Here is a 14,743-nt window from a genome sequence, read left to right on the forward strand (position 1 = left end):
AAAGCCTAAAGGTAGCTGCAGTGCAGGAGGGAATAAAACGCTCTTCATGGCCACTCAGTACACTGCATGAGGGCTTACATGGCAACAAGGGACGTTTACCTTAAAATTATGTGGCTGTGGTGGAAGACTTTGCCTAGAAATTTAATTTTTGTTTCTGGTGGGCCTTAAATGAAAGAAAGGTAATTATTTGTTAGATGGAGCAGTAACATTGAGGTAGTGGGATAGATAAAATTACTGTTCAAAGTTATTTCCTCAAGCAAATTACATTACTGCCCTGCACCCCCTACTTTCATAAAACCCTTTTTTTTGCACAAAAGCTTAAAAAATGGTTCTGACATAACCATGTGTTTGACAGGCTTAAACAAAATGATTTAAGGGCAGGTAATTCTTGAATCCTGTTTTTTGTCACTAACACAGACTTTCTCTTTCAATATTTCTTTTAATGTCTTTTATTTAGAATCTCAATTTTTAACAGTTATTAAAAAGAAAAAAAATCATTCTCAAAAGTCTTATTAATGCTCATTTTTTGTAAACTCAGTAAATACTCAGATCTTCTGTATAATCTTTTTGTTTGTTTGTTAAAAAATAAGTGCAAGCTTGAGGGGTTTTTTTTATGTACTTCATGACTTCTGTTTGATCCCCTCTCTAACACTCTTTATGTTTAGTAAATTGCCTGGAGGACAAACATCCTGGTAGTTTACCAAAGTGTAATAAACTACCTACCTATCAGTACAAGAATGCTAATGAAAAGAGCAGGGGACATTTCAGAGTAAAGGCTTGTTATTGGTTTTAAGAGAACATAATTGCACACTTGGGAGGCAGTAACTTCTTAATTACAGTCCTTTTGGGAGTAGGAGGAATCAAAGTGCTAGCAAGTCTGGAAGAGACTTGACATAAGTAGCCAAAGTGGCCTAATCTCTCAGAGTAGAAAAGGCTTGCTCTGTACTCCAGGAAGCTCCCAGCCTTCTTTAGGCACTCTGTAATCAAGTATTTAAAAACTAAATGCTTAGTTAGAGCACTTCTCCACTTCTATTCTATCAGTCTCATCTAAATCTTCTGCACAGATCTTTACTTTGAAAGCTGTGCATGCTTCCATTTCCACCAAGGGGAATGAGAAAGGGCTTGGAGTTGAGGACAGCAAGTCCGACTTGGCTACTGCTTTCAGCGTGTCTGGAAGCAAACCATACATGTCTGCACGCTCCAAGTTTTAGGTGTCTAGTGGTACCTCAGCTGACTCTTCACTGGTATAACTGGAAAGCTTTCCACTGGAAGCTGGAAAATGTTTTTAGAATTACTTTTTTAAAAAAAAAGAAAAAAAAAGAGGTGGGGGGGACTGTATGTAGGAAAGGACTTCTATCTGAAAACAATGTTGAAACACATGCAATTTAATTTTTTCCAAAATCTTAGCCAAGTTTAAAAGGTAATGAAAAAAACATTGCTGGGATAAGCACACATAACCAAAAAAAAAAAAAAAAAAGAAATATCTACATAACTTCTGAGGTGTTTCTCTTAAAAAGAATGCAAGTATTCATTCTCCAACCATCTATCAATCTGCAGTTTATGGCACTTAGAAATGAGCATCTTCTGTAACCATGTCTTTCATAATTTTCTATAGTTGCTTTTCTTGAATCCTCCTCCTTCCTACTATCTAACCCTAGTGCCACCAAAACCAGACTCTTGAAAGAAAAATACTGACAAAATTGAAGGTGGATCCCTCTAGCCATATAAATTTGCAGTCTAATCTACCTGAACAGCACAGTGCTGCTCAGCCACCCAGCCACCCAAAGCCAGAGACCACCTTGGAGAGAGAATTACGGGTGATCTTCGATACCTATCCATCTCACAGAGGCAAACAGTTATCAACTAAGTTCTCTCTCATACAGCAGACTATATGAGTGCTAGTTACTACTAACAATATCAGGGGTATCCTTAGACATTTGTCTTGAGTGAACACAGCCAACACAGGCTGGACAAAAAGCAAATTGCAAGTCTAGGCATCTCTTAGCGATGAGTACTAAAAATTTTGTATAAAGGAAGGAAAGAAATAAGGTTGATGATCTGTAGAACAAATTAAGCATTCTCTTCGAAAATGGTAATCTATAGTTTTTGAAAACTACACAACTGTAGACAGCCTTTTCAAACTTCTACTGAACTTTGGCATTAGAAACAGACAGTGTACGAGGCCAGTGTCTCCTTAAAACAGCCACAGCATAGCGATTCCTGAAGGAAGAAGTGGGGGAGGAAGATGAGCTAATTTTGTTCTGAATCCCACTGACAAGAATGTCATGTTCACTCCCCCTCTGCAGTGAGCTTTTCATACAGCTGCATCGAGGATAGCCAGGGGTTGAAAAGGGAAATCATTACAGCTAGAGAGAACTAGCCTGTCACTCAGTAGTCTAGTGCCCTTTTGTTGCCCTTTTGCTTAGTAGTAGCTGATTTTTTTTAATTTGTAAAATATTTTCTCTTTACCCTAGTCCTAGTCTGGCTTGACATTTGATTTTTATAGGAGAAAGGATAGAAGGAGCCATGTTATCTTGATATTTTAAATTTTGGTTAAACTATATCAAAATGAACTATTTCTGTGGTTTCCCAAAATACAACTATACTTGGGGTTTGTCTGGTGCTTTCTCTGGTAGTTTGCTTAATAGACCATTGCCCCTCAATTGAATGTGCATTTTGCTGTGAATCCTCTAGGCCACACTAGCCAGAATCTGCGGCATTTACTTATCACCAAATTAGCACATACTGCTATCTCTAATATAAGCACCAGCGTAAGAGTACTCCATCTCCATTTTCCCATTAGGGTTTGTTTTTTAACCCCTGTCAGACTTAACATATTCATGGACTACTAACAGATTTACCCAAAGTGATTAAGGAGGTGGGGGGGGGGGGGAAGAGCGAAAAAATGGGTTGGTTATTGGAGTATTGAAGCAGTATATCGGAAGTGTCATAAACGGAATTGCACCTGGATTACTCTTGCATACTGGTGATTCTTAGTAGTCTGCAAATCAGCTGGGAAAAAGACTCTGAAAGCCGCTGCAGAAGCTAAACTCCCCAAAGTGATATCTGCAACATCAATAGCAAAATGCACATATCTCTTGAAGGACACCATCAGAAAATCCAGAGAGATTTACCCATGGGGATTTTAGTATCTAATTTGTTAAAATGGGAAGTCTGATGAAAATCTTCAAAAACCTGTGGATGTCTGTAGCTAATATGGTATAGAGGGAACAGGAAAATACACAAAACAGGTTTACTGGCTAGCAGTCATTCCATTTACAAACAATGAAACCTTAATGGAGAAAAAAGGCATGAGGACAAGCGAACATTTTATGCTAAGCAATTACTAATAAACAGTCTGAACATTAAGTTAAGGTTCAATAATGAGGCTAACAGTCTGTGGAGCTGCTTCAGTCAAGAGACTGCTCTCTGCCTAATGTGTGCCATAACTATTAGAAGATGAAACAGTATTTGGAATGCAGAACTAGACACAAAGCAGAAGAACATCACAGCAAACAGAGCTTTGTCCTGCTTTGTCCCACTGCACAGCGTGATGAAAAGGAAAAACAATTGCAGTCTCTTTGTATGTCCCACTGTCCTAACTTTTAAAGGCTAATGCAGATATCTCAGAGAAAGAGCCCTTCTTTGCAGGGAAGACCAACAAAACACAACGCTGGATTAGATTCTCTGTCATTAATAGACAGAGAAATATCCTGCTTGGGAGTAAATCAGAGCAGAAGCTTGCTTTTAAATGCTGTATATTACTCTCTGGGATACAGAGCCACAAACCTCTTAGCCATGTTAGTATACGTTAGAAAGAAAAGATCACTGTGCTCTTCCTTATTACTCATAACCCATTAATTTTACAAACAATGCTTCAAAGTGTGCATCAGACCTAGATGAAATAAAGATATTTATCAGCTACATTAACAATCTCCAGGCAATGAGAAACTTAAGGGTGAAAGTAGAGAAGTAAATTTCAAGGTGTTTATTGCAGGTTGGGGAACAAACTAGGTATGGGGGATTATTAACACAAGAGAACTATACTTCACGTGACTAGCAATAGTAGCTCTCAAGGAAGTGTTTGGCAGTGTTTTTTATGTTTTTCAATAGTGAAATAACTTATTTAAATGATATAGGATTTTAAGTGGAACTGCATGTCTGCTATGGGAGGGAAAAATGCATTTTTTCACTAGTAAAGCAATCTGCGTACATGCTCAGAATTCAATTTTTTTTTTAGAGATTCTCTTTAACATACATTTAAAGTTTTAATTAATATGGTCCTCTCTTACATCCATACTTGTGCATTTCTTGAATAATATCAGAAATAGAAATATTGCAAAATAGCCAGAAAAGGTATTTTGAGGTATTTGACTAAGCCCAAAGCAGGATTTATAGAACTAGGCATTCCACAGACAGCTTGTAACTTCAGAAAGTTTTGCAAGAAACTTAGATACTATTCACTGAGCAAACATTCAAAATTTCCAAGGCTTATCTGAACAAAACTACATTGTGATCAACACAACATTAACCATCCATATTTTATCTAGGGACTAGTTCAAGCATGGCTTAAGCCACAGAGAAAATAATATATATCCTTTTCCTCACTTCCACATCTCTCTTGAGAGCTGTATCGTATGAAGATTTTATCAGAAAGACTGAAAAATTTTGAGGCAAGGAAAGGAACGAGTTAGAAAGTCCATCCATATAAACACGGCTAAACTCAGTTTCAAAATCCTCAAAAAGATCAATGTTCTCTGAAATGCAGAACCTCTCTCTCTCACAACAGCACATGCTACTGGAGGGGATCTCAGCAGTCCTATGTTCCTGTTCCTAGTATTGCAAAGTAGATGAATTTCTGAGTAAGATTTCAGTAGACCACAGTAGAGTACTTCTGAGTACATCTGAGAGATGAAAAGTTTTTGATTGCTTGTTTGATGTCCCAGCACAGGCAATAAGAGGTGAAGCAACTCATTTTCAGTGATGAAATTAGGAATGCGTAACCATGCTTGCTTGCATTTGCATTAATAGACCCAGTAATTTAAAGGAGAAACTGAACAGGGAGTTATAAAGAAATTGTTTTCATCCTTCAAGAATTTGGTGTATAAATGACAGTTGATTTGCAGCAACTCAACAAGCAAAGATGGAAAGTTTAATCCCCAATAATAGGATTTAACACTACTGATTGTTGTGAAAGAAAGTAGAAATTTCAACTGACAAGGAAAGGACTCTGAGGTGAGAATGGCTACTCATACATTATTAATTGGGACAGGATAAGAGGGGAAAACAAGGGATCTGGGTAGGCTAGGGGCATTGCAGTTCCTCGAGAAAGCAGCATGAAAACCCAAAAGGCCCAAAGGCCCTACTGCAGAACTAAAGTCAAAATACGTCACATTATAAGCATAGACAAACATTAAAATAGTGAATGAACACCTGCTTTATTTAATACACCGAAGGATTAATACAAAGACCTTTACTCTTATTCTGAATTCTAAGTATGTCAGAAACAAAAACACTAATTTTGGCATCAGTAAATAAGTCAACATCCTAAATAATTCAATCATCAAGACAGGCCTGTAGCTAAAAATGTCACCATAGACAACCAAAGGTGATAATGAGAAGAAGTCTCTTTTCTTTCTCTCCTTCTCAAAGTTTTCCCCTATAAATGTCAGATACTGCGCATCATTGTATTATACACAGAGATTTTGTCTAACTTAGGAAATACATATGTCTTGATACAGATGATAAAATTCTGGTCATGACCATCTCTTCAACACAGGGCGAAGGAGTCTGCCATAACAGGATGTATTGATCTATAAATTTTAATACCCTATGAGGAACAAAGATACATTATGAGCAGAATTGAGGCCTAGATCCTACCTTTAATCTATAAGCATGACTACTGACATTATTTCTGAAAGGCTTACCTGGCCTTTGTGAAATTACATGGCAGTATTTTCTGCTGATCAGTGATGAAGCACCAAGGGCACTGCAAAGACATAAGTCTTAATAGAAGTCCTGTAAGCTGGCTGCTGATTTACAGACTGCAGAGGTAGCAATGCTAACTGAAACAGGTGGGTATCAAACAATGGCAATTCTGCAGAAGCCTGGACCATCATACAAGAGCAGAAGCCTAGGAACAGTTTAGTAAGCACACAAAATATGAGGTCAATACAGGATAGATAAACACACTAACAGCATAAAAAATACAAAAAGCTTAAAGTTTCTTTCTTGTCATAAGCTAAAGAAGAATTGAGCCTTTGTTTTCCCCTGCTCATGGAAAACCCCAGTCAGCTCTCTCATCCCTTCTTTACATGTGAAATGGGAAGCAGCCAAAGATAATACAGGCTGTAAGTCTTGAAGCATATAGCTGGTGCTAGAAATGCCTTTCAAGCCAGGAAGCGTCCTATCTAACAGTATATCATGATTACAAGAACTAGAAGAAAGGCTTGTTGTGGCACAAAAGCAGGAGGGAGACAATTTTAAAGTCACATGCCTGCTTATCACTAATTCTGTTATGTTTCTGGTTTTGTCACAATTTTGTTATTACTCTGGTTTCAACCACAGTTTTGCAAGAATTGACACACCGAGTCAAATTTCCTGTTTTAACAGAATATTTAGTGGATGAAAAGTCTGAGGCAATACTCTGGAGTGAAAGTATGCACCCCATACTTCTGTAGACACCTGTAATTACTACTGAATTTGCACAAGGGAATAACTAAGGCTGACTATTGGCTAAGAATAAGTACAACAGGTGCAGTGATCAATTGGCTAGTGATTTGACGATCTGTACTAGAAAGCAAAAAGGTTCAAAAGAACTGCATTTCTGCCTGTCTTTTCCCTGCTTTGCAAACGTTAAAATGTAGCCCCTTTTATTTTGCAAGGCAGGTAGCATGTACCGTCATAGCAAGTTGTTGCCACGTCTTAAATGACAAAGTGCAAGTAATCAACCGTTGTCATGAGTACCACAAACTTCATGAATACCACAAAAAAGTCTTACCTATGGTTTACATATTAGTAAATAGATTAATTTTATGCAACCTCCTCTTTCGTTACCTTCTGGTACTTAGGTGTAAATAATGTCTACTTTGCTCCTATTAGAACCAGTACAGTATCCTCTTAAACTGGGGAAGTTCTCTTAGAGATTTTTTTTTTAAGTCAGGGCAAAAGTGTTCTTTTAAGTAAGCAGATAATCCAAAAAAAAAAAAAAGGCTTCCTCAGAAAAACCACAAAGGAAATAACCTGGCAGAGTTGTGAAAGCAGTTTGTTTCATTTTTACTTAACGTGAAATTAAATGCTCCAAGTAGTGTTGAAAACAGTAATTAGCTTTCATCTTCATGTGATATCAGTGACATTTCTCACCTCAGCATGCGCAGCGCTGGAAGTGCTGTTGCGCGTTGTATGAAACTTGTTTACAACCAGACAATCACAGGTGAAGGAAAGACAGCGAGGAGAGACAGCCACATTCCCCATCCAATTCAGGAAGAATATGGGAATGACAGTGGGAGTCACTGCCCACGAACGTGGCCATGTCTGGCTGACAACAAAGCTGAAAGGCAAGGGATGTTGCAGCGCCTGCCAACTCTTAGTAATAACTTTGTTCACAAACAAAAGAGATCTCTCCTAAAAGACAGCATGTAATAAAATGCTCTGGAGAATTAGAAAGAAAGTATTTTAAGCACAGCCCTGCTTTATGTGTGCATTTGGACTGCTTTTTTATTTTGGCTGTAATTTTGCTTTCCTTTGGCAACATGAATTTTAAATACAAAGATAGGTAAGCTTCTGACCAGCCTGTTCTCCTTGTTCTGCAAAGGACAAGCAAAGAAAGGAGGGAGTGAACTGAAAGAAGGAAGAACAAGCACAAATAAACAAAATTCTTAAGATCACCTTTAAACAGAAAATACCAAAACAGTTAAGGACAATGGGAAATATTAGCCTCCAGTACATAAAATGCACCTGCAATAGCTGTGACTGGATCAGCATCAGTTTGGCAGCTCAGCATTAGCAAAAGGAAACACAGCCTGCTGAGCTTGGCAAGTTACTGGGTCTGCACTGACTTTCTGAGTTGTTGCTATGGGCTTATGCTAGAACCCAACTGGAAAATAGTGAAGTACTTGGATATCGCGGTGAGCTCTGTTGTAGTTGTTTCTAACAGGAGCTACGTTCATAAAAATGCTAGGTGAACAACAATATATAGTGAAAGTCACCCTACTGGAACGTTTCAAGGATCTTGAAATCCTCAAGGATCTGCAAATCCAGCAGTTGTGGATAGTACCTCACATTTTTTTTCAGGATCCAAATATTAGAAACATCCGGGTCCCACTTTCAGTTATCTATTCTCTTACCTCCAGTACATCCTATGTGCAGAACACTGCAACATGTCAATGTTTATGTATAAATGTGCTACACTAATGTTGTGAAATAAGAGATAGTTGTGCATCGTGTATTTGCCTCTCTATGTGGAGAAGGGCATACTTTTACATGCGAAGAGATTACACCTTCTTCTGCCTTTACAGCCTTGAATATACCAGACCGGAATCACATATACAAACATTCACTTGATGCATAATCTTAATCCTTAAGAATTATTGTCAATAACAGCTCCAGGAAAAAATTCCAACTTTGACAAGATTTCCTAAGTTCAGATATAAAATACAGCTAATAATGTTCACATAGAGCTTTTCTCTGAGATAATTTACTCCTTTGAGTCCCTGTGGAATAGCATCAAAATCCTTCACAGGACAGTCAAGCTTCTCTAAGCCTCCAGATTGCTGGAAAAAAAAAAAAAAAACATAGTAGTTGGCAATGTTTACATCTTTATACAGCTTTAGTCCTCTTCTTCATTGGGAGCTTTCAGACTAGGTTATTAAAAAGCTGGCAAAATTCCAAGCATAGTCTTTTTAACACTCCCAAAGGACTCAGGAGTTTCTTCCCAGCTAATTTCTTTCCTGGCTCTCCCCTCATTGTAAACATTTTCTTTCCTTCCCATTGTTAAGCTATGAAAAGAATAATGCCTCCTGTGGGACCAGATGTCCCATATGGAAACTGCTAATGCTAAGTTCAATGTCACCCATATTTAGAAGTTGACTGATGTCCAGCAAACCTACGAACATTCACATGTTAAAAAGCAACATTCTGCAAAGAGACATTCTCTGTTGTCTACATTGTCCCTTGCCTTATTTATGCCACTTTCATACTCCGCTACAAACACATTGGTTATCATAACTTCAGTAACGATTTCACAGGTTTCATTGTAGGAGGTTCTGTTCTGAGCTGACTGCAAAACAGAATGCTGGCATCTGGCAGCAATAAGTTTTACTGTGTTTATCCCTATTCTGGTGTTTTCAGAGGGGCAGGAGGCATATGTGAGATTGTGCTGGCCTTTTTAACCATCTAGAAAACCAACTACATGGTCAGATGAAGCTATCCAATGAGAAGGCTGTTTGATTTCTAAAAGGAAGCAGTTCTTTATGGAAGGAAATAATTCATTTGTGTCTTAGAGGAAATAGTAATTCTGCAACCGACCAACAAGCAGAGAAAGAGGGAGGTTGAAATATAGCTCCCTGCTATAGGTCTGCCAAACAACCCCTACAGCCCATCTGCCTGGAGTGCTGCGCTCCAAGTAAAAGGAGTTGGTGAAGACAACCACCTCCCTTGCAAGACCTAGGCCAGTAAATACACAGACACAATCAACCCTGGACCTCAAGGCCAAAGCACATTTGTAGTTTCTAGACCAGCAAGCTGAGCATCTTCCAGGGCTGTGATGAATCCCTGGAGCTTTTGTCTTTGATAGGCAAATAGTTTAAACTCCCATGGTGCTTCCTCCTCCACATCAGTTGTTTTCAGAAGCACATTTAATGATGCATCACAAGAGTCTAAGAAAAGCTTTTGTTCATCAAATGGAATATCAGTGTATGAGGCTCTGAAGCCAGGGAAAGCTGCCTTCAATCTCCTAGCAGTGAAATCCTTCCTGAGAGCAGACTATGAGAGACAAAGAAGTTTTTGTTCATTTCAAGGCTCTAAACCAAAATATTTGCTCTCTAGTTAGCATGAAAATAAAAGCAGCTCGGGAACAAGAGGGGAAGGTAAAAGCCAAACACCCCATCACAAGTCAAGGGTTCTGGAGCTGGACCAATCTTTTTTTTTTTTTTTTTTTTTTTTGTCTGATGCATTCAAGCTTGATTCTCCTTGAAGCACCTTAACTCAGAATGGCAATGCTCTTGCTGTAACCAGGCAGATATCAGAGTCTTTCAAAGCTGTCGCTAAGACATCACAGTGATGCTCCATCTGCCTCTCAGCTGAGTTAACAGAGGACACCACCTACTCCAAGGTGGGTATCAGTCTGCGTAAACTGAGAGCTAGACACATCCACTTCAGGAACCGTGCCCTGTACTCTCCACAGTATGTGGTGTTCCTGACAGGGAAATTTCTTAGTGGAAGTGTAGGTGGTTAGAGACCCTAACACTCTTTAATGGGCTGGGAATAAGAAAATTTGTAACATTTTAAAATACTGGTGATTTAGAGGCAGGAATATTAAGGTAATGGATTTATTTAAAAAGAAAAACAAAAAACTGCCATATTCAGCAGAACACACAGGCTAGGGAGGTGTTTTTCACTTCTCTATACCAATAGTTTCGAAAGCCAGAAGACTTTCTCTTCTTTAAAAGTAATAGTTGTGTGCTTTACAGGACTGAAGAGATTACTTGCCATTTCTCATAGAACATAGTGGGGCGAGTGGGTCAGCTGATTTCCAGCCTGAAGTTATGCACAAATGCTTCCAGGAGGCAGTAAATCTAGAACCTCATGAGGGGAAAAAAACACTCCAAGAAGGAAAGATCCCAGTACATAATGGGAGAATCCTTCTAAGCAACAGGCAGGTGCAAGTTTCACTATGTAGGAGAGTTTGGAAAGGGAGAAATCCTTATGGAGCTGGGTCTTGTAGAACAGGCTGGGGTCTGCAGCAAGATGCCTGTCCTTTTTGAGATCCCTTTTTCTCTGCAATAACTCCTAAGAGGAGTGACAAAAGGGGAGTGAGACAGTATTTTCCAAGAAAGTTTCCTTTCACTGTGCCACAAGTGCATACATACTCAACCACTAAAAATCTTCTTCCCCTCTAACTAGGAGCAGGAAAAGATAGTGCAACTAATCAAATGAAAGCCCATCTGGAAAAAAAAAAAAAAAAAAAAAAAAAGGGAAGGGAAGGGAAGGGAAGGGAAGGGAAGGGAAGGGAAGGGAAGGGAAGGGAAGGGAAGGGAAGGGGAGGGAAGGGGAGGGAAGGGAAGGGAAAGGATATTCTCTGTTTCAAGTCATCGAACACATCAGAATATCCACTAGAACATCCTCTCCTGCTCTCTTCATCTTTTTTTTTGAACGGTAGATTATATGTTTGGCACTCCTGCTGATGTAAACAGCTATGCTGGAAAACATTCAATAGACGATTAGAGTACTGCTGAGAGCAAAGGAGAATTTCACAAGCCAAGCATAGGTTGAGGGGAAGAAGAACTAGAGTTTTGTGCTGTGCTTTTTCCCATCCATTCCCCATGGGAGGCAGGACAAGGAATTTAACTTTTCTGTAATTTCTTTTTGTTTGGAAGAATAGGGTATAGTGTTAAATTCTCTGACACTGAGTTTTAGTTGTAAAGGGCTTTAAGATCTTATAATAGAGATCTTTATGAAAATAAAGTCAGATTGTCATTATTTCTTAATTGACATTTTTATTGCCAGGGGAGGGACAATAATATTGGCAGATCCTCACACCAAATGGTAGTATTTTCATCCATTTTAACAAAATGGGACAGAATATATGTTTCTGAAGAGTGATGTCTGTCACACAGACTGGGGGGGAACATATTTGTTCCATCTTGGGTTATGAAAGCTTAGAAGCAGTTAGAAAGTGAAAGATCAGTGACAAACAAAACATTCATCAAAGCATGCTGTTTACGAGCTGAAACGAGCATTTTCAAGATGTATCATGTAAATTTTCTTTGGAGAGCTAAGAGCCCTCAAAATTGAGAACTTCACAGTAGGCCACTTCAGGATAGACAATCTGCTTATTTAAAGCAAGTGAGTTTTATCACGTTAATGATATTTGACAAATCTCAGTCTGAAAAGATGAGAGTCATTACTGCTGTTTAGTCCTAGAAATAAAGCTGTCTATAAGTCTAATACTGAACCAGTACATTGTGCTTTCATGCACAGCATATTTATTTACAGTAATTGCAAGAAATAGAGTACTAAGCTTCGCTGCAGTCTTAGACTTCTGGAAATCAACAGTGCAAAATTAGATTTGTCATGTAATGAATTAGATGTGAATTGCAAGTTCTCCAGGACACAGGTGCCAGAGTGATGGCATCCTCCTGAGGGCATTTTCTATATCCTATAAGGTTCCTTTGCAGAATCCATTGCACGTTGAGCAAAGCTACTTTCTCCACAGTCAACTCCATCCAAAAAAAAAGAGAAAAAAAAATCCATCACTAATCACTTTCCTTGCCAGGAGAAGGGTTGGGGCAGACCTCCTCTGTACCCTTGTCACAAAAAAAAAAAAAAAAAAAAAAAAAAAAAAACACAGAAGAGCAAGACAAATTCCAAACACTTCCATGCTGGATATCTGAGAGATGCTGAGATTGAGAAGGTTGTGATGTTCACCGGCTGTACCCACAGCAACTTGCTCCAGAGTCCTAGAGCAAGCCAGGTGCCACAGCACTGTGCCCTGAGGGCAGTCTAGGCGCTGCCTTGCGGTAAAGCACATTCTTCCCCATCAGGGTAGAGGTAGATATTTTGGAGATTTTATAGGCACTAGCAGGTTCCATGGAAAGAAAAAGGGAACACTAAATCTCTGACATAGTCTCTCACATAAACCTAGACTTCCTATAAGTAATGTGCTAGCAGGGGGGTGTCTTGAACACAATTTTTAAGGTGTGATGGACCAGAAAGGTTCTTTTAAATGAGAAGGGCAGGCAAGAGTAGTGAACTAACACTTCTCTGATTATAGTTTCTGAGAGAGTTCTCCATCTGTAACATTAAAAAGTGCATTCACCTAGCCAGATAACATTTTTATAATGAATTACTCTTGGCAGGTTTTGTGTCTATGTAGCCCCAACATTAATTATCAGAAAGGAAAAGCAGCAAAAGCCTCTTCACATTTTAGCTTGTTTGTCTGTTTAGTCAGTCTACAGTTCTTGAAGCATATATGGTTGTTAAAGGATGCTGGTCTGATCCAGAACACTCTGTGAGCATATCAGTTGGTCCTACCTTCATATGCAGAAGGATCAAATCCTCTCTAAACATTTATTCCTGCAGTCTAGGTTTTATTTTCATATCACCTTTTAATCTTCAAGCATAAAAAATTTTCATAAACGTACTGCTAGACTGCCAAAAATCTCTGCAGTGGAGACATGAATTGCCACATGCAACCAAAAACTGAATTTTGCATCTGTGGAGTACATTAAAAGACCTCCATTTTCTTAAATATAATTTCAACAGGCAATTTGTGTAGGTCATTCTTCCTTCTCTGCAGTAGCTTTTGCTGTTCTAAGAAATAGCTTTCTGCTGGCCTCTGCAGCACGAGGTACCAACCAGAAAAGCCGAGCAAAAGCTCATGCTGTTCTATGCATCAGGCACTTCCTATCCAACTGTTATTATCTCAAGCCATACTAGCACAACCTACAGTGATAATAAATATTAGCAACAAAAAAAAAAAATCAGAAGTATCTTTCTTGCTAACTGTTATTTTGTAATATACTTACTAGCTGTGTATATGAAAGTTTGAATATCCCAGACTATTTGCAGCTGCCAAAGGTGTTTCTTGTGGAATGCTTTCTTCCTAGAGAGCACACTGTTTCATATTACCAAACCTGGCTTCTGAACCAAATCAATTAGCATAGCTTTATAGTCTGGTGTTGTAAACGATGATTATTTACAAGATTTTTTTTCATTTTTATCAAAAATGCCTTGAAAAGATGCAAGTGTAATGTTTTTCATTAAGAAATAGCTTTCCTTTACTTAAAGATAAGCCAAACTAGAGCTACATTCACTTTCAAGACCATATGTAACAGCTGATACCCAAATCAGTCACATCCTTCTTCTAGACAAAGCAGATGAAAATCTGATCTTCTATAAGAAAACATAGGGACATCTTTCTCCTTTTATTACTCTGAAATATTTAAATTTATGGAAAGCTATTTGTGACAACCATCAAGGACTTCCTAGGACTAGTACACATTGCATCAAATAAAGAATAGCATTTCTATGGCAACTGTCTGATCACATTTCAAAAATGGGTGAACGAGAAGTACTCATGACTTTCAATATTTTTATTTTCTCAGTACTACCTTCTGTATTCATTCACCTAACTGCTTATGACCAAGCTAGGAAAAGGTCACTTTCTACTTAAGAACTGTAGGAGTTGTTGCCTACTTGGGCATTTGGTCAGGAAAGCTTTGAACTGACAATGCTAAGATATCTGGATTATATTCCTGTCTCCATTGCTGACCCACAGCAATACACAGCCAGGTATAACCTCAAGTATTAACATTTGCCTAGGACACCAGATTGCCAATGTTAACAAAATGAGCACAGCCCATTTTATCAATGTGAGAAGTCTTTAAGACAAAACTAGCACCCCAGGTTGGTTCCTACCACCAGCCACACCAAGAGAGGAAGGAAGGACAAACCCAAGCAGCACATGTGGCCCAACTGGCATGGGAGCTGCTGTCCCCTCTACCCTGATGGAGGCAGTCTCAAG

Source organism: Tinamus guttatus, unplaced genomic scaffold (genome assembly GCF_059628265.1).
Source record: "Tinamus guttatus ecotype Peru unplaced genomic scaffold, ASM5962826v1 Tinamus_guttatus_pri_ptg000144l, whole genome shotgun sequence".
Lineage (NCBI taxonomy): Eukaryota > Metazoa > Chordata > Aves > Tinamiformes > Tinamidae > Tinamus > Tinamus guttatus.